The 27991-nt window shown below is 40.9% G+C and overlaps 1 long non-coding RNA gene across 3 annotated transcripts in view; it reads right to left on the reverse strand.

Annotated features, from left to right (window-relative positions):
* The window catches only part of LOC148149714 (uncharacterized), a 282534-nt gene that overhangs the window by 8595 nt on the left and 245948 nt on the right, over positions 1-27991 (reverse strand). The window contains exons 4-6 of one of the 3 annotated variants that reach the window (XR_015757395.1): positions 23215-23279; positions 13588-13721; positions 12896-13014 (exon numbers count right to left, since the gene is read on the reverse strand). This is a non-coding gene — a long non-coding RNA (uncharacterized LOC148149714). Of the gene's footprint in view, positions 1-11575; positions 13015-13587; positions 13722-23214; positions 23280-27991 lie in introns of those variants that run through there. The other 2 variants (XR_015757393.1, XR_015757394.1) reach the window with 2 other exon arrangements.

A 27991-nucleotide genomic window follows, 5' to 3' on the forward strand; every position in this document is an offset into this window, starting at 1 on the left:
CTGTTTTTTCTACCATCGGCCTTGTTGAATTCAGTGCTGTCCTATAGAATTAGGAACATAGCCATTGCTGATCATGCGGCAGTGTAAATGGAGATCAAGGTCGATGGTGATGGGACGGCTTGTGGCATTGGCAATTGGATCCTTTCCTCCTGAAGGATAGCAAGTTTACTAAGTACTTTTTGTGGGAATTTAAAATTCTTTGGGACATTAATTCAGGTATGGCCAGTAACCTGTAGCTGCTCCGGGAGACTGCTAAGGCCAATGCAAAGCGTTTGATTATTTCTTTCTTGGCAATTGGAAGCGGCAGAGGGGAGAGCATCAGCTTATGCTTGAGGCCTGGTTGAAGGCAGCTGAGATGGCATACTTTGACAGACCATCTGTGACCAAGTTGTAGTGGATTACAGCCCTCAGGCTGCCTTGACTGCTGCGCTCACCCAGACAGCAAAGAGGGAGATCTCCTTTGCGGAGCCTGTCCCTGTTGCTCAGAAGGGAAGGGTGGAGAAGAGCAGAGCAATAGTTATTGGGGACTCGATAGTTCGGGGCACAGATAGGCGGTTTTGTGGGGGCGAGAGAGACTCACGTTTGGTATGTTGCCTCAAAGGTGCAAGGGTACGTGACGTCTCTGATCGTGTTTTCCGGGTCCTTAAGGGGGAGGGGGAGCAGCCCGAAGTTGTGGTCCACATTGGCACCAACGACATAGGTAGGAGGAGGACTGAGGATGTTAGACAGGCTTTCAGGGAGCTAGGTTGGAAGCTCAGAGTTCGAACAAACAGAGTTGTTGTCTCTGGTTTGTTACCCGTGCCACGTGATAGAGAGTCGAGGAATAGGGAGAGAGAACAGTTAAATGCATGGCTACAGGGATGGTGCAGGAGGGAGGGATTCCGGTATCTGGATAACTGGGGTTCTTTCTGGGGAAGGTGGGACCTCTATAAACAGGATGGTCTACACCTGAACCTGAGGGGCACCAGTATCCTTGGGGGGAGGTTTGCTAGTGCTCTTGGGGGGGTTTAAACTAACTCTGCAGGGGCATGGAAATCTCGACTGTAGCTTTAGGGTGCAGGACCTGGAGTGTAGGGAGGTTAGGAACATGGCATCAATCTCAAAGGAGGGTGCCTGTAAACAGGAAAGTGGCTTGAAGTGTGTATACTTCAATGCAAGAAGTTTACGAAATAAGGTAGGTGAACTTGCGGCGTGGGTTGGTACCTGGGATATCGATGTTGTGGCTATTACGGAGACATGGGTAGAACAGGGACAGGATTGGCTGTTGCAGGTTCCAGGGTTTAAATGTTTTAGTAGGGTCAGAGGTGGGGGTAAAAGAGTGGGAGGTGTGGCATTGCTTGTCAAAGATAGTATCACAGCAGTGGAAAGGACGAAGGATGAAGACTCGCCATCTGAGGTAGTTTGGGCTGAGGTTAGGAATAGGAAAGGTGAGGTCACCCTGTTAGGAGTTTTCTACAGGCCTCCTAATAATCCTAGAGACGTAGAAAAAAGGATTGCGAGGATGATTCAGGAGAAGAGTGAAAGTAATAGGGTGATTGTTATGGGGGCTTTAACTTTCCAGAAATTGACTGGGAAAGCTATAGCTTGAGTTCGTTAGATGGGTCGGTGTTTGTCCAATGTGTGCAGGAGGGTTTCCTGACACAATATGTAGATAGGCCAACAAGAGGTGAGGCCATACTGGATTTGGTTCTGGGTAATGAATCAGGCCAGGTGTTAGAATTGGAGGTAGGTGAGCACTTTGGGGACAGTGACCACAATTCAGTGACTTTTACTCCAGTGATGGAGAGGGATAAGTGTGCATTGCAGGGCAAGAGTTATAGCTGGGGGCAGGGAAATTATGATGCGGTGAGGCACGACTTAGGATGTGTGGCCTGGAAAAGTAGGCTTCAAGGCATGGGCACAATTGATATGTGGAGCTTGTTCAAGGAGCAACTATTGAATGTCCTTGATAAGTATGTACCTGTCAGGCAGGGAGGAAAGGGTCGTGTGAGGGAGCCGTGGTTTAATAAGGAATTGGAATCCCTTGTTAAATGGAAGAGGGCAGCCTATGTAAAGATGAGGCATGAAGGTTCAATTGGGGCGATTGAGAGTTATAAGGTAGCCAGGAAGGATCTGAAGAGAGAGCTAAGAGCAGCAAGGAGGGGACATGAAAAGTCCTTAGTTGGTAGGATTAGGGTAAACTCTAAGGCTTTCTATAGGTATGTCAGGAATAAAGGAATGACTAGGGTAGGAATAGGTCCAGTCAAGGATAGTAGTGGGAAGTTGCGTGTGGAGGCTGAAGATATTGGGGAGACACTGAATGAATACTTTTCGTCAGTATTCAATCAGGAACAGTGTTGCCGATGTGAATACTGAGTCACAATTCATTAGAATGGACGGCTTTGAGGAATGTAGGGAAGAGGTGTTGGAAATTCTGGAAAGGGTAAAAATAGAGTAGTCCCCTGGGCCTCATGGCATTTATCCTAGGATTCTCTGGGAAGCAAGGGAGGAGATTGCAGAGCCATTGGCCTTGATTTTTATGTCCTCGTTGTCTACAGGAATAGTGCCAGTAGACTGGAGGATAGCAAATGTGGTTCCCTTGTTCAAGAAGGGGAATAGGGATAACCCTAGTAACTATAGGCTGGTGATTCTCACTTCTGTTGTGGGCAAAGTCTAAGAGAGAATTGTAAGGGATAGGATTTATGAACATCTGGATAGGAATAATGTGATCAAGGATAGTCAGCATGGTTTTGTGAAGGGCAGGTCGTGCCTCACAAACCTTATTGAATTCTTTGAGAAGGTGACTAAGGAGGTAGATGAGGGTAAAGCGGTAGATGTGATATATATGGATTTTAGTAAGGCATTTGATAAGGTTCCCCATGGTAGGCTACTGCAAAAAATACGGAGGTATGGCATTGAGGGTGAGGTGGAGGTTTGGATTAGGAATTGGCTGGCTGGAAGAAGACAGAGGATAGTAGTTGATGGTAAAGGTTCATCTTGGAGTGCAGTTACTAGCGGTGTTCCGCAAGGATCGGTTTTGGGACCATTGCTGTTTGTTATTTTTATAAATGACCTGGAGGAGGGGCTAGAAGGTTGGGTGAGCAAGTTTGCGGATGATACGAAAGTCGGTGGAGTTGTTGACAGTGAGGAAGGATGTGTCAGGTTACAGCGGGATATAGATAAGTTGCAGAGCTGGGCAGAAAGGTGGCAAATGGAGTTCAATGTAGGTAAGTGTGAAGTGATTCACTTTGGTAAGAGTAACAAAAAGATGGGGTACTGGGCTAATGGTCAGATACTTGGTAGTGTGGATGAGCAGAAGGATCTTGGTGTCCATGTACACAGATCTCTGAATGTTGCCACCCAGGTAAATAGTGCGGTGAAGAAGGCATATGGCGTACTGGCTTTTATTGGTAGAGGAATTGAGTTCCGGAGTCCTGAGGTCATGTTGCAGTTGTATAAGACTCTGGTGCGGCCGCATCTGGAGTATTGTGTGCAGTTTTGGTCGCCATACTATAGGAAGGATGTGGAGGCACTGGAACGGGTGCAGAGGAGGTTTACCAGGATGTTGCCTGGTATGGTAGGAAGATTGTATGAGGAAAGGCTGAGGCACTTGGGGCTGTTTTCATTGGAGAAAAGAAGGTTTAGGGGTGATTTGATAGAGGTGTACAAGATGATTAGGGGTTTAGATAGAGTTGACCATGAGAACCTTTTTCCACGTATGGAGTCAGCTATTACGAGGAGGCATAGCTTTAAATTAAGGGGTGGTAGGTATAGGACAGATGTTAGGGGTAGATTCTTTACTCAGCGAGTCGTGAGTTCATGGAATGCCGTGCCAGTAGCAGTGGTGGACTCTCCCTCTTTATGGGCATTTAAACGGGCATTGGATAGGCATATGGAGGATAATGGGCTAGTGTAGGTTAGGTGGGCTTGGATTGGCGCAACATCGAGGGCCAAAGGGCCTGTACTGCGCTGTATTTTTCTATGTTCTATGAAACAGAGGTTATTCGAGTATGGTGATAAACCGGGTAGATATCTGGCGTATCTATCATCCATCAGAGAGTGTGCTGGTACTCTCACTTGCGACTACAAAAAGATTAACGCAGCATTCAGGAAATTCTACTCTTGTGTTGTACCAGTCGGAGAGCTGTGAGGACAGATTGGTGAAGATGGAGTCCTTTTTTAAGACCCTTGGAATTCCCAGGTGTAACTTCAGAGTAGGCGTCTCTTTTGAATGCCCCTCTGACAATACAAGAAATACAAAAGGCGGTGAGGCAGCCCCAGAGTGGTAAAGCACTTGACCCAGAGCGAGTTTTATAAAGAGTTTATAAACATGTTGGCTGGCCAATTCTGGATATGTATGATTATTCGTACAGTCAGGACTGCCTCCCATCCTCTCTGAGAGAAGCAAATATCTCCCTTATTCTCAAGACAGGATAAACTCAGAGGATTGGACTTTATATAAGCCCATATCGCTATTAAACGTGGATTTTAAAATTTTGTCGAACATGTTGGAGTTGAGATTAGAGAAGATCTTGTCCTCCATTGTAAAGTAGGACCAGACAAGTTTTATTCGGGGTCAGAGGTCTTCTAACAATATTAGAAGGGTACTGAATATGGTTCAGGTATGCAAACAAGAATCAATTCCGGGCTTGGTAGTCTCCCTGGATGCAGAGAAAGCGTTTGATCGGGTGGACTGACCGTACCTCTTCTATGTCCTGGAATAATTTGGTCTTGGAGAGGTCTTTGCCAGGTGAGTGGCAGTGTTACATAGCGACCCTAAGGCAGCAGTTCTCACTAATGGTATACAGTCTGACAATCTTAGTATTAGAGGCAGTCAACAAGGGTGCCCCCTTTCACTATGCTATTTACATTAGTGATTGAGCCGTTGACAGGGGCTATCTGGAGAGACCCCAATATAATTGCCCCGGAAGTAGGATGAGGAGGGCATAAGATTACCATTTATGCAGATGACATTCTTCTTTCTCTAGCTAACCCAACAGTATCTGTGCCCCGTTCAATACAAGTCATCAATTTATTTGGTTCTTTCTCGGGGTAGAAAATCAATTTTATGAAGTCGGAGGCCATGCCTGTGGAGGGTCTTGTTTGAGTACCCGATCTTGGAGGTGGAGTCCGATTCCTTCTCAGGTGGTCACAGGGAGGTTTCCTGTATTTAGGCCTTTTTATCACCCCGGCCTTTGATCAATTATACAAAGCTAATTTTGTGCAGCAGCTGGAGAAGATAAGACAGGGCCTTCAGCACTGGGAGGATCTTCCAGTATCCTAGTTGGGTAGAATAGCTCTGGTCAAAATGAATGTTTGTTATATCCCATGCAAACACTCCCTTCAATACTGCCCAGGCAGGCAATACGGAGGCTTTACAGTTAGCTCGGTTCTTTTATCTGGCGTGACAGGCGGCCTCTTATTAAGCTCACCAAATTGCAGCTTCCACAGGGGGTGGTGGGTGTGGACTTGCCAGATTTTAAGAAATATCAATTAAGTTCCCTCTTATCCTATGTGGCTGATTGGTCAATACGGCTGGACATCGAGGCCTCCCAGGCAGAATGCCCCCCTCATTAATTTGTTTATGGACAAGATGAGGACTGGAATGGAGTATTGCAGAAATCTGATTGTCCTTAATACAGTTAAAGCATGGAGAATGATGCAACAAAGTGAGGGCAATTTACAAAAAAACTTCCCCTTTTACTCCCATCGTAGGAATGCCAGGATTTTAGCTGGGATCGATGTATTCTGGCTTTAGGCTCTTGGAATCGAGAGGAGTTTTCTGTTTGGGAGATTTATTTGAGGGGGAGGTCCTGATGTCTTTCAAGCAGTTGAGACAGATATATGAACTATCTAGGAGGGACCTCTGGTTATTTTCAGATTAGGGACTTTACATAGAAAAAGACAACATTAATGGTTAGTCCCTATAAGTCAGATGTGGAGAGGAGGGTACTCTGGTCCACAGGTATTCTTTCGGTCTGCACCCTCTATCATTTATTAGGAGGTAGTGTCTCGAAGGACATTGAGCGGATCGGGATCTGGACTCAGGAATTGGGGGTGGAGATCTCATTAGAGACTTGAGAGGACATCTGGGAGAACGTAAGGAAGATTTTGATTTGCAATAGAATGCAGGCCGTGCAACTGGAGGTGCTCCATAGGACTTACCTGGCACTGGAGTGGCTTGTGAAATTTAAGACAGGAGCGTCTCCGATGTGCTCCAAATGTAAAATGGATATTGGTACTCTTACTCATTGCTTGTGGTCATGCCTCAAGCTTCGTAGGTATTGGGATGCTATAGCGAATGTCTTGGAAGGGGTCCTGGGAACCACGGTCAAGGTAGAGCCGGTGACCCTCCTCTTGGTTTGCCGAATCGCCCCTCTTTTGGGCACGTGCGGGAAGAAACTATTTAATATTCTTTCAGATTGTGTAAGGAAGAACATTCTGATGAGCTGGGTGTCAGAGAATTGCCCCAGGACTCTCTGGGTGGTGTAGGTTAGTTATGGAGCACATCCCCCGGACCTCCTTCCAAGTATAGTGCACCAGAAAACGGATGTTTTATAGGACATGGCAGCCTTTTTTGAACTATATAGATGCAGACTTGTCAGCTATATTGGTCAGGGTCTTTGTGTAGCCGTGAGGGCTGTGTCTAGCCGGGGCCCCTGGGAGGAAGAATTCCGAATGTATACGGGTATGCCAACTGATGCTCCCGGTGATGGAGGGCTTTGGTGCATTTACGCTGAGTGTTATAACTTAATTTAGTTTAATTTACCTTGGTTCAATTTGATTTAATTTAGTTTTTTTTGTTTAATTTATTTATTGAATTATAATATGGGTAGGGCTTTTCTTTTTTTTTCTTTTAAACTGTTTGTGGAGTAGAGTAGTAGTTTGTTTGCTATTATTGTTGTTCTATCACAAGATTGTTATACTTTTGTAGTAATTGTATAATTTTGTAAAGAATTCAAAATCTTTTTCTCAATAAAAATATTTACAAAAAATACCATAATTTATGAATGAAGAGTGTTTTGTTTCAAACCTCATAGTTTGACCAATCAAATTACATTGGAACACAATGCCTTACTTGCCTTCTAAAATAAGAAGACATTGAGGTCTAGGCAATCTTTGTAATGTATTTTCAGGGAGTTTGGTCTTGACCGTAGCACCATACTAGACAAAACATCCCATTTGATAGACATCCCATCTGACACCTTCAATATTCACTGCCTCTACCACTGATAGACTGAGGCAAATATGTGTCCCATCTATGATTTACGGTACAAATCACCAGAATTTCTTAGACAGCACATTCCAAACTTATGACCCCTACTATGTTGAAGGACAAAGACAGTACACACATTAGATCACCACACCTTGCAAATTCTCTTCCAAGCCATACACCATTCTAACTTGGAAATTTATTTCTTTTCCTCCACTGTCACTGGGACAAAATCCTGGAAATGCCTCCCTCATAAAATTGCAGATGTACAGACACAACACAGACTGCAACATTTAAAGAAATAGGCACATCACTCATTTCTAATGGGTAATTAGGAATGGGTAGTAAATGGCAAGCAATGTTCACATTATGTGAGTGAATGTTTAAACAAAGACAAAATAAGGTTTCCATACAGATACAGCAATTAATTAGGAAAACCTAATGTTCTTTGTTTATTGCAAGGAGCATTAAATATAAAATTAGAGTTTCTGCTTCATTTACAGAAGACATAAGTGAGGCACCATCTGGAGTATTGTAAACAGTATTGATCGCAACTTAATTTACAACTGGATTTGGCAGGACTGCACAGTATTGATCAGATCAAAGAGCTTTGATTATCATTTGCAAGTACGTCCCTTCTTAAGTAACAAGATCACAACCTAACATGGTCTCACAATACCCTATGCAATTTGTATGAAGATCTCCCCACTTGTATATTTAATCCTCATTGCAATCCATTTGCCTACCTAATTACTGTACCTACCTGATAATCTTTTTTGTGTTTCATATTCAAAGACACTCACATCTCTATATACCACAGTATTTTACATTTTCTTTCTGTTGTATTGATATAATGCTCATAACAATTAGTTCCTATTTCATCATAAGAGTGTACATCCAGCATGCCACATATTACTGCTGTATATAGCAATGTATCAATCTACCAGCATATTGTAAGCAGTAAAAAAAAAACTTGATGAGGCTTCAGCAATTTTAGTTTAAAGTGTAATTATTTCTAACTTATGGAACAAGAAGACAATGCTCTCCGTTTAAATAATATTTTGTCTTTATTCTTCCTGCCAAAATGGACAATCTTAAATTTTCTCACAATATATTCTATATGCCATTTTTTTTTGGTCACTAACTTAATTTTTCTATACCTTTGTGCAGATTCTTTGTATCTTTTATGTTATGCAGGAAGGTTGTGCAGGTTGGACCTATAGTTATTAGACTTTAGAAAAATGAGGCGGAATTTAGTTAAGACACGAAAGACTCTGAGAGGGCTTGACAGGTCCAATGCCTAGAGAATTATCATCCCTGTGAAGAAATCTTGAACGAGGAGGCACAGTTTTATTGTCAGGTGAGGAGAATTTTTTTCTCTCAATCATTAATCTTTTGAATACTCTCTCCCAGTGAGCAGTGAAGGCTGGGTCTTTGAATATACTTAAGACTGATTGTTCTGAGTTTTGATTGACAAGGGAATCATGGATTATGGGGACATGCAGGAAAGTGGAGGCAAGGCCACATCAGATTAGTTATGGTCCTATTGACTGTAGGCGGAATGGCCTTCCCCTGCACTTATATGATATTGCTCACAAACGACTATCCTACTACTTCCACAGTCATTTCTTTTAAGACTGTAGATTTTAAGTCTTCAGGTCCTCATGAATTCCTAAGTCACATCATTTAAGGGACCAATGCTTACTCTAGTTATTCTATTTTATATATTTGTAGAAGTTTTAATGTCAGCTTAATATTTCTTCCTACTTTTCTCTCAAACTGTAATTGCTTCCTTTTACAGGCATTTCTTGCTGGTTTTGAAAACTTTCCCTATCTTCTGTCATACAACTAGTCTTCACACATTGGATGCATTTTATTTCCATTTGATATCTTCCTTAGCTTCCTTAGTTAGCCACAGATGGTACATCATTCTCATAAGTTCTCCCTTTCTCAATGGAATATAATTTTGTTGAAAATTGTGCAATATCTTCTGAAATGAGTTCCATTGTTTCTCTACCATCCTGCCTTTTCACCTTTCTTCCCAAACCACTTTTGCCAACTCTGTCTTTGCACCATTTTAATTGGCTTTAAACTTAAGGCTCTAATTTTACACCTATATTTTTCACATTCAAACTGTGCTACCATTGCCTTTGCTTTCCTATGAGGTCATTAATAATCCTTCTCATTTCATATTGACAAGTCTAACTTAGCCTGCTTCCTGGTTAGTTTCAGAATTTATTGTAGTAAGAATAGTCCTGAATATACTCTATCAATACATCCTGCAGGCTATCTTTGATTTTTCTAACGTTAAAGACTAAAATGGTCCATACTATTATTGGAGTACTTTTGCTTTCAAACAATCTTCCATTATTCTTTGTTTAATAATTATTAAGTTTTATTTTGTTCTATCTAAAACCAACATATCCTGTAATTGTTTTTGCTGCTGTGTAGACCTCTGAGGTTTGTGTGTGACAGTGACTTTCAGAAATGGAAGTGCATAGAGATTTCCAATGGCTATATGGCCAGCAGTTTAGGGGGTCAAATTGCCCGTAACTACTGTTAAGGAACCTACAAAATGATTTCACTAATAATGTCCTTTGTTTACTATTTCTTATCTCCACCACTTAATACAATCGTGGCTGATTCTAATAATTTCTCAATGATATACTAAATTAACTGGTCTGTTATTTCATATTTTCTGTCTCCCTCCCTTGTTGGCTAAGGGTGTTATACTGCTATTTTTCTAATCCAGTAGAACCTTTCATCCATGGAATTTTAGAAAATTACAATTGATGGTTCTATTATCTCAGTTGCCACTTTCATTAAGACCTTAAGATATATGGTCAACAGGGCTTGGAGACCTTTCCGCCTTCAATCTCTGAGTTTGCGCAGTAATTTTTCTCTAGTGATGATGATTGTTCTAAGTTCCTCCCTTGCTATAATGTCTACACTACTTGTAACTAGCTGTTAGTGTCCACCACCTTGAAAACTGAAGCAAAACATTGATTTAGTGACTATGCCACATCTGCTATTCGCCTTTGATAATATGGTATGCCTTAGTTTTGTCTTTACATTACCTTTAACTTCCTTGCTTACCAATGGATGTTATTTTTTTCCTCCCTCTTAAAATATTTCTTCCTTTCTATAATATACTTTAATCAGGAGCAATTAAGAATCTCATTAAACCACTGCTACTGTTCTTAAAATATACAACCTTTTAGTCTTCCTGCCCAGTCCACTAGGGCTAGTAGATTCCAAATGAAACTACTAGTTTCACACACTTTAAAAATAAACTTTCTGCTTTTCTACTCTTACTACCGAAGTAAATAGCCCCCTATTTTTCCACATTATAATCCATCCTTCACCTTGTTGTCCTCTCGCTTCACCAAGATATGTGTTTTTGGAGCCTGTGTCCTCCTCAGAGCTTACTTGTCCACTTAGATTTGTATTATCAGCAAACATTAGCAGGGATACAAATGGTACTGAATCTGAATTATTAACATTGATTATAAATAGCCAAGGGCCAGCTGATTCTTGTGACATTCCATTTGCCGCTCCACTCCCATATTGCTGACTTGAAAATGTACTATTTGCCCTCAATTCTTGCTTCCTTTTCATTAACCAATCCTCTATCCATTGCTCCATGTTACCTACAATTCCATGAGCTTTAATTTGGTGTAATCTCATGGCACCGAAACAAAAGCCTTTTGAAAATTCAAGTATACTTCATCTATTATTTCCCCTTTATCTACCTGACAAATTTTACTGCGTAACCCTCTAATAAATTTATCAAATGTGACTTCCCTTTGTAAAACCATGTTAACTCTGCTTGATAATGGTATGATTTTCTCAGTGCATTGTTTTGACTTCCTAAATTTCTGGAAGTGAATTGTCCCATTATTCTAGATAATGAAAGAAAGATTTGGACTTACCTTTCCTTGTAACGTTTCGTTTACTTGTATGTTTTAGGATTTCTAGATTGAGGTAGTTTGATAAGAGAGATTTTGGGTGCAGTTTGCTCCACTGTGACATACTGAGGTTGTACCACAGTGATATCATGAATGGGAATTGTCAGCAGAACCACATTCATGATGTCACAAGATGAGGTCACCCAAATCACTTCACACTCCTCTGCATTGACTTTTATCTGTTGTTGGGCTTTCCATTTCACTGGGCCCTGCAGTATATTGCTATTCTTGTCATTTCCATGATTAGGTCATCTGTAGTCTTTGAAGTAAGTCCTAAATATCCAAGACCAGGTCATAAATATGTATCAAAAGTGTAATGCTCCAAATACTAGTACCTGGATACTTCTATCTAGTCTGAAAAACACACCACCACTACTTTCTGCTTTTGTCGCACAGTTTTTTTTACTTATTGATATAAGATTTCATTTTAATCCTATATCTTTTAATTAGCTAACAATTCTAATAGGTGCTTCTTACAAAACACCTTTTTTGAAAGCCCATATCCACAACACTAACCTGACTAACCTCATCAATCCTCTCCATGACTTCAAGAACTTAATCAAACGAGTGAAACATTTTTGAAAAATTCGCTCAGGAGATAAGAGTGTCACTGGTTAGGCCAGCATCTATTGCCCAGAGGGAAATTAAGAGTCAACCACATTGCTGTGGGTCTGGAGTCACATGTAGGCCTGACCAGATAAGGATGGCCGTTTTCTACCCTAAAGGACATTAGCAAACCAGATGGATTTTTCTGAATAGTTTCATGGTCATCATTAGACTCTCAGCTCAAGAATTTTATTTCATTCAAATTCCACCTATCTGCTGTGACAGGATTTGAACCCAGGTCCCCCTAACATTACCTGGGTCTCTGGGTTAACAGGCCAGCAAAGGTACCACGAAGCTATCACCTCCCCACTTTCACTTTAACAACTTGTTGATAACTTTTATTTATTAGTGCATAATTTCCCAAGTGTCAAATAATTTAGACACGGTGGCTCAGTGGTTAGCATTGCTGCCTCATAGCGCCAGAGCCCGGGTTCAATTCCCGCCTCAGGCTGTCTGTGTGGAGTTTGCACATTCTCCCCGTGTCTGTGTGGGTTTCCTCCAGGTGCTCTGGTTTCCTCCCACAGTCCAAAAATGTGCACGTTAAGTGAATTGGCCATGCTAAATTGCCCATAGTGTTAGGTGTAGGGGAATGGGTCTGGGTGGATTGCTCTTCGGAGGGTCGGTGTGGACTTGTTGGGCTGAAGGGTCTGTTCCCACAATGTAAGTAATCTAATCTAATCTAATAAAGTACTGAATAAGTGTTTCCCCAGCAATGGTTATACGATATTGAGCTGTAACTTCTCTTTATTTCAATGCTTTTTTTAAACAACTGTGTAATATTTGCAATCCACCAATCCTTTAAGCACCTTCCATATTAAGGAAGGATTGAAAGATTTAGACCTGCAAATTTCCCATTCTTACATCTCTCAAAAGCCTAGCATGAATTCCACCAGGACCAGCTGTTTTTCTCCTTTGAGGACTGTCAGTGTTTAAGTAACCTCTCTTTATCTATTTTTGTCCAATCCCTCATCAAACCTGCCTCCCCTCCTTTACTGTCAATTTGGCAGCATCAGATTTTAAACCACAGCCCAGGGACTAGTCAATAGGTTGTCTGTATCTGTAAGCATCCTGGTCTGATGCATGATCTAAACATTTTCTTTAAAAGTCATCTGCAGCACAGACAACTGACCGTGAATGCCTTGCAATCAATAAAATGCATCACTTAGGTAGATCATGCATTGCTCTCAACATGCACAAGACCAACAAGACATTTCTGTGAAGGTGCCTCCTCTTCAGATGGGTGCAGCCCTGCGGAACAAAGAATGAGATCATTTGTTTATTCTGTTTGAATTATTCACAGAAACACCATAATGACCTTTGGGGAAATCCAAAGTTGCAACTATAATTGACATGTCTTGAATGTAATAGACTCAGTTTAGTTGCTGTTCACTCCTCTACCCTTTAATATCCCTCCTAGTCTAATCCTACTCTTTAGCTATAATCCACAGATCTGCAGGCACTAACAAAACTTGAGATAAGGTCATATTTTGGAGATACCGGTGTTGGACTGGGGTGGACAAAGTTAAAAATCACACAACACCATGTTATAGTCCAACAGGTTTAACTGGAAGCACTAGTTTTTGGAGCTCCTCCTTTTGTGTCCTCCATAACCACCTGATGAAGGATCGTCGCTCCAAAAGCTAGTGCTTCCGATTAAACCTGTTGGACTGTAACCTGGTGTTGTGTGATTTTTTTTTACTTTGAGATAAGGTGTTAACCCTGCAATTGGCAGGTTGACAGTTTGTAGTACATACCTAAGAGGGGCATGCAAGTGATAATGTGTAGAGTGTGGGTTTACGTACTCTGCAATCATCCGCTTACCTCAAGAAATGATTTATTCACCACTACATTCTGTTCATTTAATCTGCCAACACAAAATCCTATCAGGAGTGGCTGACTTTCTGTCCCAAATGATCTTCTGCACGTTCTTTTCTAATTGCATACCAAAGGATCACCTGAGGAACAGGAACCATTAGGATGAGAAGGAGATGGCATAGATACTTCTTACTGTAAACGTCACAGATACCAACTATTCCTTCAAATTGCACCATACTCCATCTCATGTTCACTTTTACAATTAGGCTGAGAGTATCAAAAGGAAGAAAGTGTAGACTAAAATTATTTCATCCTTTCATGGACTTGTAGAGAAGTAAATAATTGACTGTGTAACACATTTTTAAATGAAAAAGGCTGAAATATTGCACCTCATTTCAGGTAATAGATTAGTTTTGTGGCATAACATTCAACCTATGCTCATATTTACTGCAAAACTCCAACCATAACCTACAGCAAGCCAATTTTTGTTCACTTTTCCACAAAAATCTGCTTCAAAACTCAATAAATCTTGTTCTCACCATATAACATGATTCACAATACTCCTTCAATGATTTTCCCAGTGGTGTCATTGGTATAAACCACAACCACATCTGAGTTAGTTGGAGAGGGTGTCATGTCAATCATTCAAATACCGACAATAAATGTTCAAAAATATTGGATTAAAAGCAAAGTTAGTTAAAATACCTTTCTCTGATTAGATGGAATACTAAATGAACAAATATTGTCTTGACTGAGTCACAGAAACAGAAAATAGGAGCAGGAGTAGACCATTCAGCTCTTCGAGCTTGCTCCACTGTTCATTATGATCATGGCTAATAAATTAACTCAATCACCTGTTCCTGCCTTTCCCATGATATCCCTTAATCCTTTTAGCCCCCAGTGTTAAACCTAACTAATTTTTGAAATCATGCAATGTTTTGGAATCAATTGCTTTTTCTGGTAGTGAGTTCCATAGGTTCACCACTCTCTGGGTGAAGAAATTTCTCCTCATCTCAGCCCTAATTGGTTTACCCCTTATCCTTAGATTGTGAACCCTGGTTGTGGACTACCCTGTCATCAGGAACATCCTTCCTGAATCTATCCTGTCTAGTCCTGTTAGAATTTTATGGATTTCTGAGATTCCTAACCAACTGAACCTCTCAATAGTCAGTACTGTCATCCCAGGCTGGTAAGCTTGCGCCGCACCTCCTCCATAGTAAGAAAATCCTTCCTCAGATAAGGAGAGCAAACTGCACACAATATTCAAAGTTCTCTTGCTATGAAGGCCATCATTTATCACATCATTCTGACTGAAATGCAAAATGTGATAGATTTTAATTGTTAACTTGTACTTGTGGCTATTTCTACCAAGCGATCTGTTGTCATGGCGTGCCATGCTCACCTGTCTTGATTCATTGTCTCATATTCACAGTAACTCAACTGTAGCTGCTCTGTGATGTCAGTCATTCCACTACACTGAGCTCGACTCCTCTCTCTGCAGTCTTTCACTTTACTCTGAGATCTCCGTAGACTTTCAACTCTGATCGAATGGCCAACATACTGAAGTTTTTTTTTGATGTTGCTTTTTAAGAGTTTATCTTCCTTCAATTTCAAGTATCTCTGAATTGTCTATCATCTGTATGTGATTATTAACATGTATCTTAGCATCATCCATATTTAAAAAGTCTATTTTTTCTTTCTAAGATCTTTATTGTCCTGCTCTCTGAGGGCTGAAGGAAAGTGGATCGAATATAATGAGTAATGAGCTTTTTCCAGGTTACAGGTTTTCTTGAGTTTTCTTGTCATTGACACATTCTTCATCTTCACAAAACTTCCAGATATCTCTACTTGTGACTTCCATACTGCATCTGCCATTTGGTATTCTTATTTTTCTTAAGTAAACACACATCTACTTATGAGAACTGCAGATGATGGAGATCAGAGTCGAGAGTGTGTTGCTGGAAAAGCACAGCAGGTCAGGCAGCATCCAAGGAGCAGGAGAATTGATGTTTCGGGCATAAGCCCTTCATCAGGAATGATAATGAGCTTTTTCCAGGTTACAGATTTTCTTGAGTTTTCTTCATTCCTGATGAAGGGATTATGCCTGAAAAGTCGATTCTCCTGCTCCTCGGATGCTTCCTGACCTGCTGTGCTTTTCCAGCCACCACATATCGACACACATCCTTTTATTCCAATTTAACACCACCCATGTCAATCTTCACTAGTTTCCTCTCAAGTATTTGTTCCATTACCATTGTTTGTAAGTTCAGTGTTCATTTCTTGATGAACCATATTTTAAACTCCTAGACAGTATCAGTAAGAGCGACCACCACACAATCTTTGTGGAGACAAAGTCCCGACTTTGCATGAGAAACCTTACTTTATGTTGCGTGGCACTATCACTGTTCTGAGTGGTAAAGCATCTATCAACTCAAGACTGGGCATCAATGAGGCATTGTGGACCGTCAGCAACAGTAGAATTGTAGTGCAACACATTCTGCTGCCTTATGGCCTGGCATATCCTCACCCTATCACTACCATCATCTTGGAGGTCAATCCTGGTGAAACAAAGAATTCAGGAAAAGTACCAGGAGTGAACAGGACTACCTATGTGTCAAATAGCATATACAGCAAATGATAGATGGAACTAAGCAATTCCACAAGCAACATTCTAAGCTCTGTAATCCTGCCACATCCAGTCATGAATGACGATGGACAATTAAACAACTAATTGAGGAGGAGGCTCCACAAACATCCCCATCTGCTATGATAGGGTCCCCACAAGATCCCAAAATATAAACTGAAGCATTTACAACAGTTTTCAGCCAGAAATGCTGAGTGTATGATTCATTTCAGCTTCTTTCAGACATCCCCAGCCTCACAGATACCAGTCTTCAGCCAATTTAATTCACTCCTTGTGATATTAAGAAATGAAGGCACTGGATTGTTGCAAAGACAGGGATCTGCAAAGATATGGACCTGACAACATTCCGGCAGTAATACTGAAGACTTTTGCTCCAGAACTTGCTGCTCCTCTAGCCAAGCTGTTCCAGTACAGTTACAACACTGGCATAAATCTGACAATGTGGAAACTTGTCCAGACGTGTCCTGTAACGAAAAGACAGGGCAAATCCAATCCAGCCAATTACTGTCTCAAAACTAGTCTCAATCATCAGTAAAGTAATAGAAAGAGTCATCAACAGCGCCATCAAACAACTCTTGTTTAGCAATAACCTGCTCACTGCCATTTAGTTTGGGTTCTACCCATAGTCCATGTCCAAATGCAGCAAGACTTAGAACCCAGGTTCAATTTCACCCTCAGGCAAATTGCATATTCTCCCCATTTCTGCGTGAGTTTGATCCGGATGCTCCAGTTTCGTCCTGCAGTCCAAAAATGTGCAGGTTAGGTGGATTGGCCATGCTAAATTGCCCATAGTGTCCGAGGACTTTTAGATGGATTAGCCATGGAAAATGCAATGGTACAGAGATAGAGTAGGGAGTTTAGTCTGGTTGGGATGCTGTTCAGAAGGTCAGTGTGGACTTGTTGGGCCAAATAGCCTGTTTCCACACTGTAGAGATTTTATTGTTTCTCTGAAAATGTTCAAGGTCAAGTTGATAAGTGGTAAATAACTTTTGCATCACACAAGTGCTGGTAATGGCCATCTCCAACAAGAAGGAATCTAACCATAGCTCCTTGACACTTGATGACATTACCAACATGGAATCTCATACTATCTTGAGGGCTATCATTGACAAGAAACTGAACTGAATATATAAATATTGTGGTTACAAGAACAGGTCAAAGCTTGTAAGCCCGCTATGGGTAACTCAACTCCTGACTCTCCAAAGCATGTCCACCATCTACATGGTACAAGTCAGGTGTATTCATTCCCATTTGCCTGGATGAGTACAGCTCCAACATTACTCGGAAATGTTGACACCATTCAGGACAAAGGTGAGGACTGCAAATGCAGGAAATCAGAGTCTAGATTAGAGTGGTGCTGGAAAAGCACAGCAGATCAGGTAGCATCCAAGGAGCAGGAAAATCGACGTTTTGGGCAAAATTCCTTCATCAGAAATGAAGGCAGGAAGCCTCCAGGGTGGAGAGATAAATGGGAGGGGGGTGGGGCTGGGGAGAAGGTAGCAAGGAGTACAATAGGTGGATGGGGGTGGGGATGAAGGTGACAGGTCAGAGGGGAGAATGGAGCAGATAGATGGGAAGGAAGATTGGCAGGTAGGACAGGTCATGAGGATGGTGCTGAGCTGGAAGTTTGGAAGTGGGGTAAGATAGGGAAGGGAAATGAGGAAACTGGTGAAGTCCACATTGATGTCCTGGGGTTGAAGTCTTCCGAGGCAGAAGTAAAGCAGTCTGCTTGATTGGCACCACGTTCACAAATATTCACACTCTCCACCATTGATGCTCAGTAGCAGTAACAATATCCACTGCAGAAATTCACAAAGGCTCCTTAGACAGCACCTTCCAAATCCATGACGACTTCCGTCTGGAGGGACAAGTGCAGAAGGTGCTTTGAAACACCATCACCTGCAAGTTCCCCTCCAAGCTGCTCACTATCCTGACCCCCCTCACTGTCGCTGATTAAGATCCTGGAATTCCATCCCTAAGCGCATTGTGGGCCTACCTACACCAAATGTAGCAATTGAAGGAGGCAGCTCAACACTACCTTCTCACGTAGCGACAGGCAATAAATGCTGGCCCAGCCAGTGATACCAATTTCGCATGAATAATGTTTTTTTAAAAATCTATGCCAGTAGACAATAGAGGAAGTAGTAGAACACAAGTCTTTGTGGGAGATAGGCAAAGTAGCAGCGACAGACTGATTGTGAGGTACTGGAGGGGAGGTGATGGGCAGTTACGCAGTTGGAGCAGAGGGGTCATTGATGTTCTTCACATAGTGCTGTGCATTCCTCCATATGGCTGCAACCTGGGTGGCAAACCCGAACCAGCCCGACATGTTCTGGTATCGTGGCCTTCACCTATCAGCCCCATCCTGGGAGAAAGTGAGGACTGCAGATGCTGGAGATCAGAGCCAAAAGGTGTGGCGCTGGAAAAGCACAGCAGGTCAGGCAGCATCTGAGGAGCAGGAGAGTCGATGTTTCGAGCATAAGCTCTTCATCAGCCCTTTATCACCCCTATCCTGTCCAGCAGATCCTCCAGGGACCTGCCCACATAGGAGGGCTCCAATTTCCCCCTCTCTGCCATGTCTAGGGAAAATGTCAGGATTATCTGCAAACACACCAGCATTGAAGATGATACAGGTGCAAGGTATGCTGGATATCCACTGAGTGGTGACTTAAACTGGGAATGGGTGTGGTATGATGGGGTGGAATTGAAAGACATCATGGGATGGGATAGGTTCTTAATTAGATGAATTTGGTAAGACAGAGTGAGATACTCACTAGACCTTGCAGTGATAAACTATTTTTAAAAAACACAACATGCCTTGGACTTAGGCAAGGACAAATGAGGAAGCTATTAGCTTTAGTGATGATAATAAACTAGGTTTAGTTAACAGTCTAACATTGTAGGAACATTATCAAGGTCACATTTGAAAGGGAGAAATGTGAAACATCTATAAAGATCCTAGCTTTATATAAACTTCAATAAGATGAGTCAGAGACTGTTCACAGTTAATTGAAAAAATCTGACAATGGGTAAAACGACAGAAGGTCAATGGGAAATGTTCAAACAATAATTTAATGTCATATAAAAGCAATTTATATCTCTAATTGACAAAATCTCTACCTACCAGGATGAAATCAGCCATGGACAACAGAGATAAGAAATAACATAGAACTAAAAGAATAAAACGAAGATGCAAAAAGAGTTATGAATCTTGGTAATTAAGAGCGATACAATAAATATGGACAGAAGAGCTGAGAGGGACTATGAAGAAACTTGCAAGCAATATCAAAATGAGCATGAAGATGATTTTAATTAGGAACAAGAGCAATGTCAGGAGCAATGTTCTTGCTGAACCCAGGCAAAGCTTACACAAGTGGCGTCTTAACAGGTACAAAAGGAACATTAGCTTTTCAGGGATGTGTGAAATGCAGACACACTTCCCATCATCCCAAAGCTTCCTCAACCACCAGTGTCTGGGTTTGAACTTTCAGGTCTTAGACTGTCCTAATTATTGAAACAGTAAACAACAGAAAAGCAATTGCTACAGGCATTTTGTATCCTGAGAATCATACTCACCTTTAAAAGTTTCTCCTAACTTGTTTTCTTCATTGTCAATTTTTGCTATTTCTTCAGAATTCAAGTTCCTCAGTTCTCTTGTGCAAATTATCTCACCTACTTTTAACGATTTAAGTTGTCTGATTTTACTAGTGAGATCAACCCAATGATATTTTAATCTTTTTTATTAATCTATTTTTCAAACCAATCTGTTCAGAGATCTTAATCCACATCTTTGAAGCAAGTGGGACTTCAACCTGGGCCTCCCATTCAAGGGGCAGGGATACTACCACTGCACTACGAGGGCCTTCAGCCCAATGATAAACTCTGCATATTAACCAGAAATGTCTGTTTTCAACTTATGAATATTGGCATGATTAAAGGTGGTATGAGTGTGCAGTGTTGTCTAGGAGTTATTGGATAAGTGTCAAAAAGGGGTCAAAACTATGGAGCTACCACCACATTACCCTCAGTCAAAATCTCTCTCCCAGACAATTTTTGGAGGAGATGGAGAGACAAAGAGAGACACAATCTAGAGTCCTGCCCATTACCACCTCCCCACTATCCTGCTTTCTGTGTTCCCTGCATTGTCTTGCTGTCCATGACTGCTGACCCAAGGCATGGGTGGGAATGGCATCAGATGGAAGGAGTTGTGTGCTCTCCGTCTTGTATTCTGTCTCATCTACTCAGCCCTTGGACTCTGCTATGGTCTTTGATGTACACAACCCGGTTTTCAGGGCTCTGAATGATCTCTAATGTATATTGAAGGACCTTCTCTACCTGCATATTCAATGATGGGCTCCTAGTTGCTAGCTACAACCTTCTGAAAGTTGTGAGTTCCTATGACCCCAGCTCCAGAGAAAAGACTTCAGGTCGTTTAGGGGTGAGACCAGTGATTGAAAGTCCCATCCTGATCCTACAGGCTAGGGAAAATCCAATAAAAGGTCACAATGATTCTGTAGCTCATCTTTTCTTTCCTTATATCCTTCAAATTGCCAGAGAAACTCACTCAAAATATTTGAAGGTGCTGCCTGCCTTTCAGGTGAAACCATAAAATGCAGTTCTGTAAATTTATAAAACAGATGGTTAAGAATGACCATTTCAGTGTGAAAAATCTATCCAGAAAGAAAGTGAGAGAAAACCTCTGCCAAAATGCCTACACATACTGCAGTGTTTGTTGATGTCTTGCAATACATACTTAAGGATTAGCTCAATTTTTTCCCCTCTGGAGTAATGTTTGGGCGCTCCACCTGCTCACCTGAAAGAATCAGGAGCTGATTAAAGTTACAAAGAACTGGTGCTTCCTCATTAAGTTTAATTAGAACCAATTTTCTCTCTGAACTCCAAAGTCCACAAAAAGTGATGAGAGGAAATGGGACATATTTAACCTCCTTTTCCCGAGTGCATAAATATTTTATTCTCTCCAACATCGCCCAGTCCTTTCACTCCTCTCTCTTCGCATTTTTATATAACACCTATTGAGATTTAACTTCTCTGTTGTCCATGGTGAAGCAGAAAGATAGATCTCCTGGAATGTTGTATGTTGGTACATCTTTCAGAATAGGCATGAATTTCATAAATGGATAGATTATCTATGTTTGTTTAGGTTTTTGTGAAATGTTTAGGTCTGTCGGGAGCTGAGACTGCCAAAAGCCACATGATATGCTGCAGCTTCTGAAAACATTCTGTGTTAACTTGTTCAAAAAAATAAAGCAGTAAGTTTGTAATATCATCATGTGTATAAACTGGGCATAACAAGAAGGATACAAAATACGTGTTCATAACTTGTGCTATTTCCATGATTCCCATTACTAATTCCCCTATCAGCCTCTAAGGGACAAATGTTCACCGTTGTCATTATTTTGTTTCTTTATATATTTGTAGGAGCTTTTATTGTCTGTCTTTATATTTTGCTAGTTTTCTTTTGTACTCTAATTTTTCCTTTCTTTTAAGTCATCTTTTACTTGTGTCTAAAACTTTTCCAATCTCCTGACTGACTATTAACCTTTGAAAGAAAAAAACATTTAAAGTTGCAATTTTCATAATCCATAATCCATAGTTGCATAATTCCAACCAAACCTATCTCCAAACTCAAAGACCGAGGACTCTGCTTACCCCTCTGCAACTGGATCCTTGACTTCCTGACCTGCTGACCACAATCAGTAAGATAGGCGACAATACCTCCTCAATAATCCTCAATACGAGTCCCCGGCAAGATTGCGTACTCAGCTGCCTACTGTACTCCTTATACACTCATGACTGTGTGGCCAAATTACACCTCAACTCCATTTACATGTTTACCGGTGACAACTCCATTGTAGGTCAGATCTCAAACGACAGGAAAGAGATTGAGTGCTTAGCAGTATGGTGTAAAGAGACAACTGCCCCAAACTTTAGTACATCTCTCAGCACTATGCCAGTCTGCAACACTCAAGCAAGGTCAACGCTTTATGCTAGAAGACTGGCAGGTTTCAGGCAAACCAAGGAGCATCTTGGGTGGCACGGTGGCACAGTGGTTAGCACTGATGCCTCACAGCGCCAGAGACCCGGGTACAATTCCCGCCTCAGGCGACTGACTGTGTGGAGTTTGCACATTCTCCCCGTGTCTGCGTGGATTTCCTCCGGGTGCTCTGGTTTCCTCCCACAGTCCAAACAAAAATGTGCAGGTTAGGTGAATTGGCCATGCTAAATTGCCTGTAGTATTAGGTAAGGGGTAAATGTAGGGGTGGGTTGCGCTTCGGCGGATCGGTGTGAACTACTGTGCTTTTCCAGCACCACTCTAATCCAGAATCTGGTTTCCAGCATCTGCAGTCATTGTTTTTACCGAAGAAACACCAACACCCCAACCTCAGCCACAGTAACCTGCTTACATTTACACTATAAGGTAAAACTGGAAAACTTTACTGAACCATCCAATGGATTGTATGATTATTGCAGAACCAGCCAGTGAACTTACCCTATTAACCATGAATCAACTAGTAGAATTTGCTGTTTATTGGAGAACTGGTCAAATGATTTACCAGATAATGTTAAATAGGTGTTTGGAGTCACTACAAGTTTTTTTTCTCTTCCCAACTGAGGATTAAGACAAAAATACTGTCTTGGAAACAGATACTAAAAGTGACAGCCACGAAGATCTTCTCAAGTCACATATCAGTGAGATGGGCAGATACAAATCCCTAGATTTGCCAAATTGGAGTCGGTTCTTAAACATTCCGATCTGAATTTCATCAGCACATGAAAGTATACTCCATGGAATTTAAAAATGATATTGTAGAAGTTTTGTGGAGCTTACTGAAGATTTTATAATTGAGCTTTGGGATTTCTCCCATTTCTATAATTGCTGATGTTTAATCTCAGCTTTCAAGCATTTTATCAAATATGAACAAAGATCTGTTACAACTACTTAATGAATCATTTCCCCAAACATGTACCTGTCAGCTTTTCCAGCATCTGCAGGATCTGTTCCAATTGCTTCCCTGGTGATAATGGAGCTCTCCTGAAACATTTTATACAAAAGGTATGAAAAAGTAAGAAAAATGTAATAAGAAATGTTATTGTCCATTGCACTTGAGAACCAAACCAATCAGGTTTCAGATCTCTTGCTTGTGTCACTCTACCATTTCTGGGTTTCACCCAAGGTGATTTGTACAGTTTAAAAATCAGAATGATTGAATGGAGCTTAATCCCAGTGAGAGTGCAGAGTTGGAAATTATGTGAACTCAGTTCTGAGGTTAAAATCACAGAGTTGCAGACTTGAGCATTGCTGCTAATATTAGCCCCAATGAGAGAAATTCAACTTGATTGCACCGCATGGGTGGACATTTGAAGATTATTACTGGTACCTTAGAAATTCTACAAAACTATAAGATCATGAAGAATAGGTGTGGATGTAGGCTATTTAGCACATGAAGCCTGTTCTACCATTCACTAAAAGTATGATTGATTTGCTTATGACCTCAACATATTCCTGGTAGACCTTCAGGGTGATCAAAGATTTGTCCAATTCAACCCTTAAAACATTAAACAACACAGCATCAACTGCGCTCTGGTTTGAGAATTCCAAGGGTGACCAACCCTCAGAGGGAAGAAATTCTTTCTTATCTCTGTCTTAAAAGAAAAATCCCTTATTTTTAAACTGTGTTCAATATTCTAGATGCCCCATAAGTGGAAATATTCTCTCAGCAGCCACTCTGTCAAGTCCTGAGGATCTTACGTTTCAATAAAATCATCTATTCCTCAATGGGTATAGATTCAACCTACACAGTCTTTCCCATAAGACAACTCCTTCATCAGAGGAATCAACCAAGTGAACCATCTCTGAACTCCAATGTTAGTATATCCCTCCTTAAGTAAAGTAACCAAACTATATTTCATTTACCTTCCTAATTACTTTCTGTTCTCGCATGCTAGCTGTTTGTGATTCATGTATTAGAGCACCAGTGTCCCTCTGTATTGCAGGAGTCTCACACCATTTAATAATATTTAGTTTTCTGTTTCTTCTCTCAAAGTGGATAAGCTCACACTTTCCCACACTTTACTCCATTTGATTTTTCTTTTGACTACTCACTTATCCATTCTTTGTAGACTCCATATCCTCCAAACAAATTGCATTTGTTACTTTTGTATTTATTGTCAGCATGTTTTTCTACAATACAGTTGGTCCCTTCAACCAAGTCATCGATATAGACCATAAATAGTTGGGCACCAGTCTTTGTGATATTTCATTAGTTATAGTTTGCCAACCTGAAAATGATTAATTCATACATAAGTCTTTGATTCCTATAAGTTAGGCATTCCTCTTTTTACGCTAATATATTACTCCCAACAGCATGAGCTCATACCTTGTGTAGTAACCTTTTATGTGACATCTTATTGAATGTTCTTTGGTAATCCAAATACAATTGTGTAAAAATATAACACTAAAATAACGCTGCATACAATACTGGTTCCCCTTTATCCACTCTGCTTGTTACCCCCTCGAAGATACTAAACAATTTGACAAACACAACTTTCCTTTCACAAAACCAAGTTGCTTCTACCTGAATGTGTGATGATTTTATAAATAGCCCACTATTATATCTTTAAAAATGAATACTGACATTTTCCCATTGACAGATATTTAAATTAATTGACTTACAAATACCTGCTTTCTGTTTCCCTTCTTTCTCAAATTAAAATGTCACCTTTCTAGTTTTCCTATGCATTATGACTGCAATGTTAATCCATTTAACTTTATTTCATACTTTTTCTAATTTATACCATTAATCAATGTAACTTGTTACTTCTTTATTTCTCTTTTTTTTAATCTAAGACTTGGACTAAGGTACTGAGGCGATACATTGTAAACTTTTCAGTGTACTCCTGTACTTCTGTACTTGAGTACACATAACAATAAACGTAATTCTAATTCTAAAGGACATTTTCAGAATCAAGAGAATTTTGGAACTTGAGTCCACGAGCGAGGGTAGCACACCTTGCGCAGAACAACCCAACACTTCCTGACCTGATATACTGAGGGACAGTACACCTTTGGAGATGTTTCAGGAACTTTCAGGAGAAATATTAAAATGAGGCCTATTCTGCCTTCTCAGATGAAAATGAAAGATCCGTGACAGAATTCAGTGAACAACAAAGGAGTTCCCTGCAGTGACCCGACCAATATTCATGCTTCAACCAAGACCTAGGTGAGCTGACATGGTCGTTTACTTCATTGCTTTTTTTGGGAGTTTCTTGTTCACTAAGAGGCTGCTGAGATTTTTTATATTACAGATGTGACAACACTTCAAAAGAAAGAAAAGTCTTGCATTTATATTGCTGCTTTTTACCATGAACAAAATCACTTTGCAGCCAAATAAGGTGCCGTTGCAATGTCAGAAAGCACTTCGTTGATTGCTTGTAAAAACAATTTTTGACATCATTGTGAAAGTTTATCTCCATTCCCTTTCACTCCATTGAAGTACAGCAAGGTTGTTCCCGTCAACATTTCTAAACTAACTTCAGTAAATTACTTCAAAAAGGCAGACAATGTTCGAACAACTAATTACAGACTATAGGAGACTGAGACCCAGGATGGAATTTCTCTGCAAACCCAAACTAATGCCAGGACAGGGTTGTTAGACTGGTCTGCAGGGGAACCAGTGAGCTGCTTCATCAATGATGATGTTCATGACTCCTCAGATGCTGAAGCAGTCCATTATCAAATGCAACAAGACTTGGACAATACCCAGACTTGGACTGACAAGTGGCACGTGAAATTCGTACCACACAATGACAATCTCCAATAAAGGACAATCTAACCACTGCCCCTTGACATTCAATGGGGTTACCATCACTCAATGCCCCACTATCAACAACTCACCATATAAACATATTGGTGGCAAGAGCAGGTCAGAGCCAAGGAATACTGTAGCGAGTAATTCACCTCCTGACTCCCCATAACTTGTCTGCCGTTGACCAGGCACAAGTGTGATGGAATAGTCCCCACTTGCCTGAACAACACTCAAGAAGCTTGACACCATCCAGTACAAAGAAGCCTTCTTGTTTGACACCACATCCACAAGCATCCATTCCCTCCACCCCAATGTTCAGTGGCAGCAGTGTGCGCAATCTACAAGATGTACTTAAGAACTTTATCCACAATCCTTATACTTCCAAACCCATGATCACTTCCATCTGGAAGGGCAAGAGCAGTAGATACATGGGCACACCATCATCTGCAAGCTACTCGCCATCAGGTCTTGGAAATATATCACTGTTCCTTCATTGCCACTGGGTCAAAATCCTGGAATTCCCTCACTCAGGACATTATGGGGGTACCTACAGCACATGGACTGCAGCAGTTCAAGAAGGCAGCTCATCACCACCTTCTCAAGGGCAACGAGGGACGGGCATTAAATGCTGGCCAGCCAGTGAAGCCCAATCCCACAAGTAAATAATAATAAAAATTGCTTTGGAAGAATCGCTAGCAATATTAACAATTATTGCCCATACCTAATTACTCTTCAAAAGGTGAAGAACATTCCTTAATTACTGCAGTCAATCTGATGTAAGCATACCAAAAGTACTGTTAGGAAGGATGTGCAGAATTTTGACCAATTGACATTGAAGTAACAGTGCTGTAATTCCAAGTTAGGATGGTGCACAGCATGGTAGGGAATTTTACAGGCACTACACAGCTGCTTTCCTATCTATCTTGTTATTGGAGCTTAAATATTTGGAAAGTGTTGTTAAAAGAAGCTTGGCAAGTTGCTGCAGCACATCTCACACATTCAACATGCCTCAGCTGCTGGGTGCCAGTGGTGAAGGGAGTAAATAATTTCAATGGTGTGCCAATCAAGTTGGTTGCTTCTTTTTGGATGCTGTTGAACCTCTGACATGCTGGTTGAATCACATTCATTGTCAGATAATACTCATCACATTCTGGATTTGTGTCTTGTAGACAGTCAGCTGGATTTGGGGAGACTGGGGTGGGTTACTCACTGCAGAATTCCCAGTCCTTGACAAATGTTTTTTTATGTTGATCCAATCAGTTACTTGCCACTTATCATCTTAAGATTACTTTCATGACTTAGGATAGATTGATGGGATTGTCATTGATTAGACAGGATTGTTAATTGGATGGCATCACTCCCTGCATTTTGGTGTTAATTTTCTTCTGGGCAAGTTGTGTGCATTCCTGGTCTGCTTAGTAATTCCATTCAAGATGCCAAACGACAATATGAACTCATTTGTATAACGACAGAACGTTCCCACGCAGAAAGTGGTCATATTAATTAATATATTTCCTCTACATGAATGAATCATCATATTGTGGTAGTAACTATAAAGTCAATACGGGATGAATCATCCGGCTAAAATGGGTTCCTGAACTAGAGCAATGTAAAATCCAAACTAGCCTAGGAAAACAATAACTAAATGAGGTCTGTGTAAATGAGTACATTCTTCCAGAACAAAACAAACAGAGAAACAATTGGAGTGTGCAAAGTTGAGAGATTTGCATACTTGCTAAGTGAAGTTAGTTTAGAATGAATGGAGACTTACTAATAAAAAAGTAAAACTGTGGCTGATGATGGAATAGCTCTATGGGGTGAATGGTAGCTATTGTCCTCAGGAGGTAATCTTTCTCTTTCACGGGACAAGAGGGTGCACCTGTCATTTTTTCCTGTTCAGTTACCATGTTCTTAAAGCGTTGGAAGCAAGACTGCAGCT

This window comes from Chiloscyllium plagiosum, unplaced genomic scaffold (genome assembly GCF_037043375.1).
Source record: "Chiloscyllium plagiosum isolate Xiang-an unplaced genomic scaffold, Cpla_swu_hap1 HiC_scaffold_6, whole genome shotgun sequence".
Taxonomy (NCBI): Eukaryota; Metazoa; Chordata; class Chondrichthyes; order Orectolobiformes; family Hemiscylliidae; genus Chiloscyllium; species Chiloscyllium plagiosum.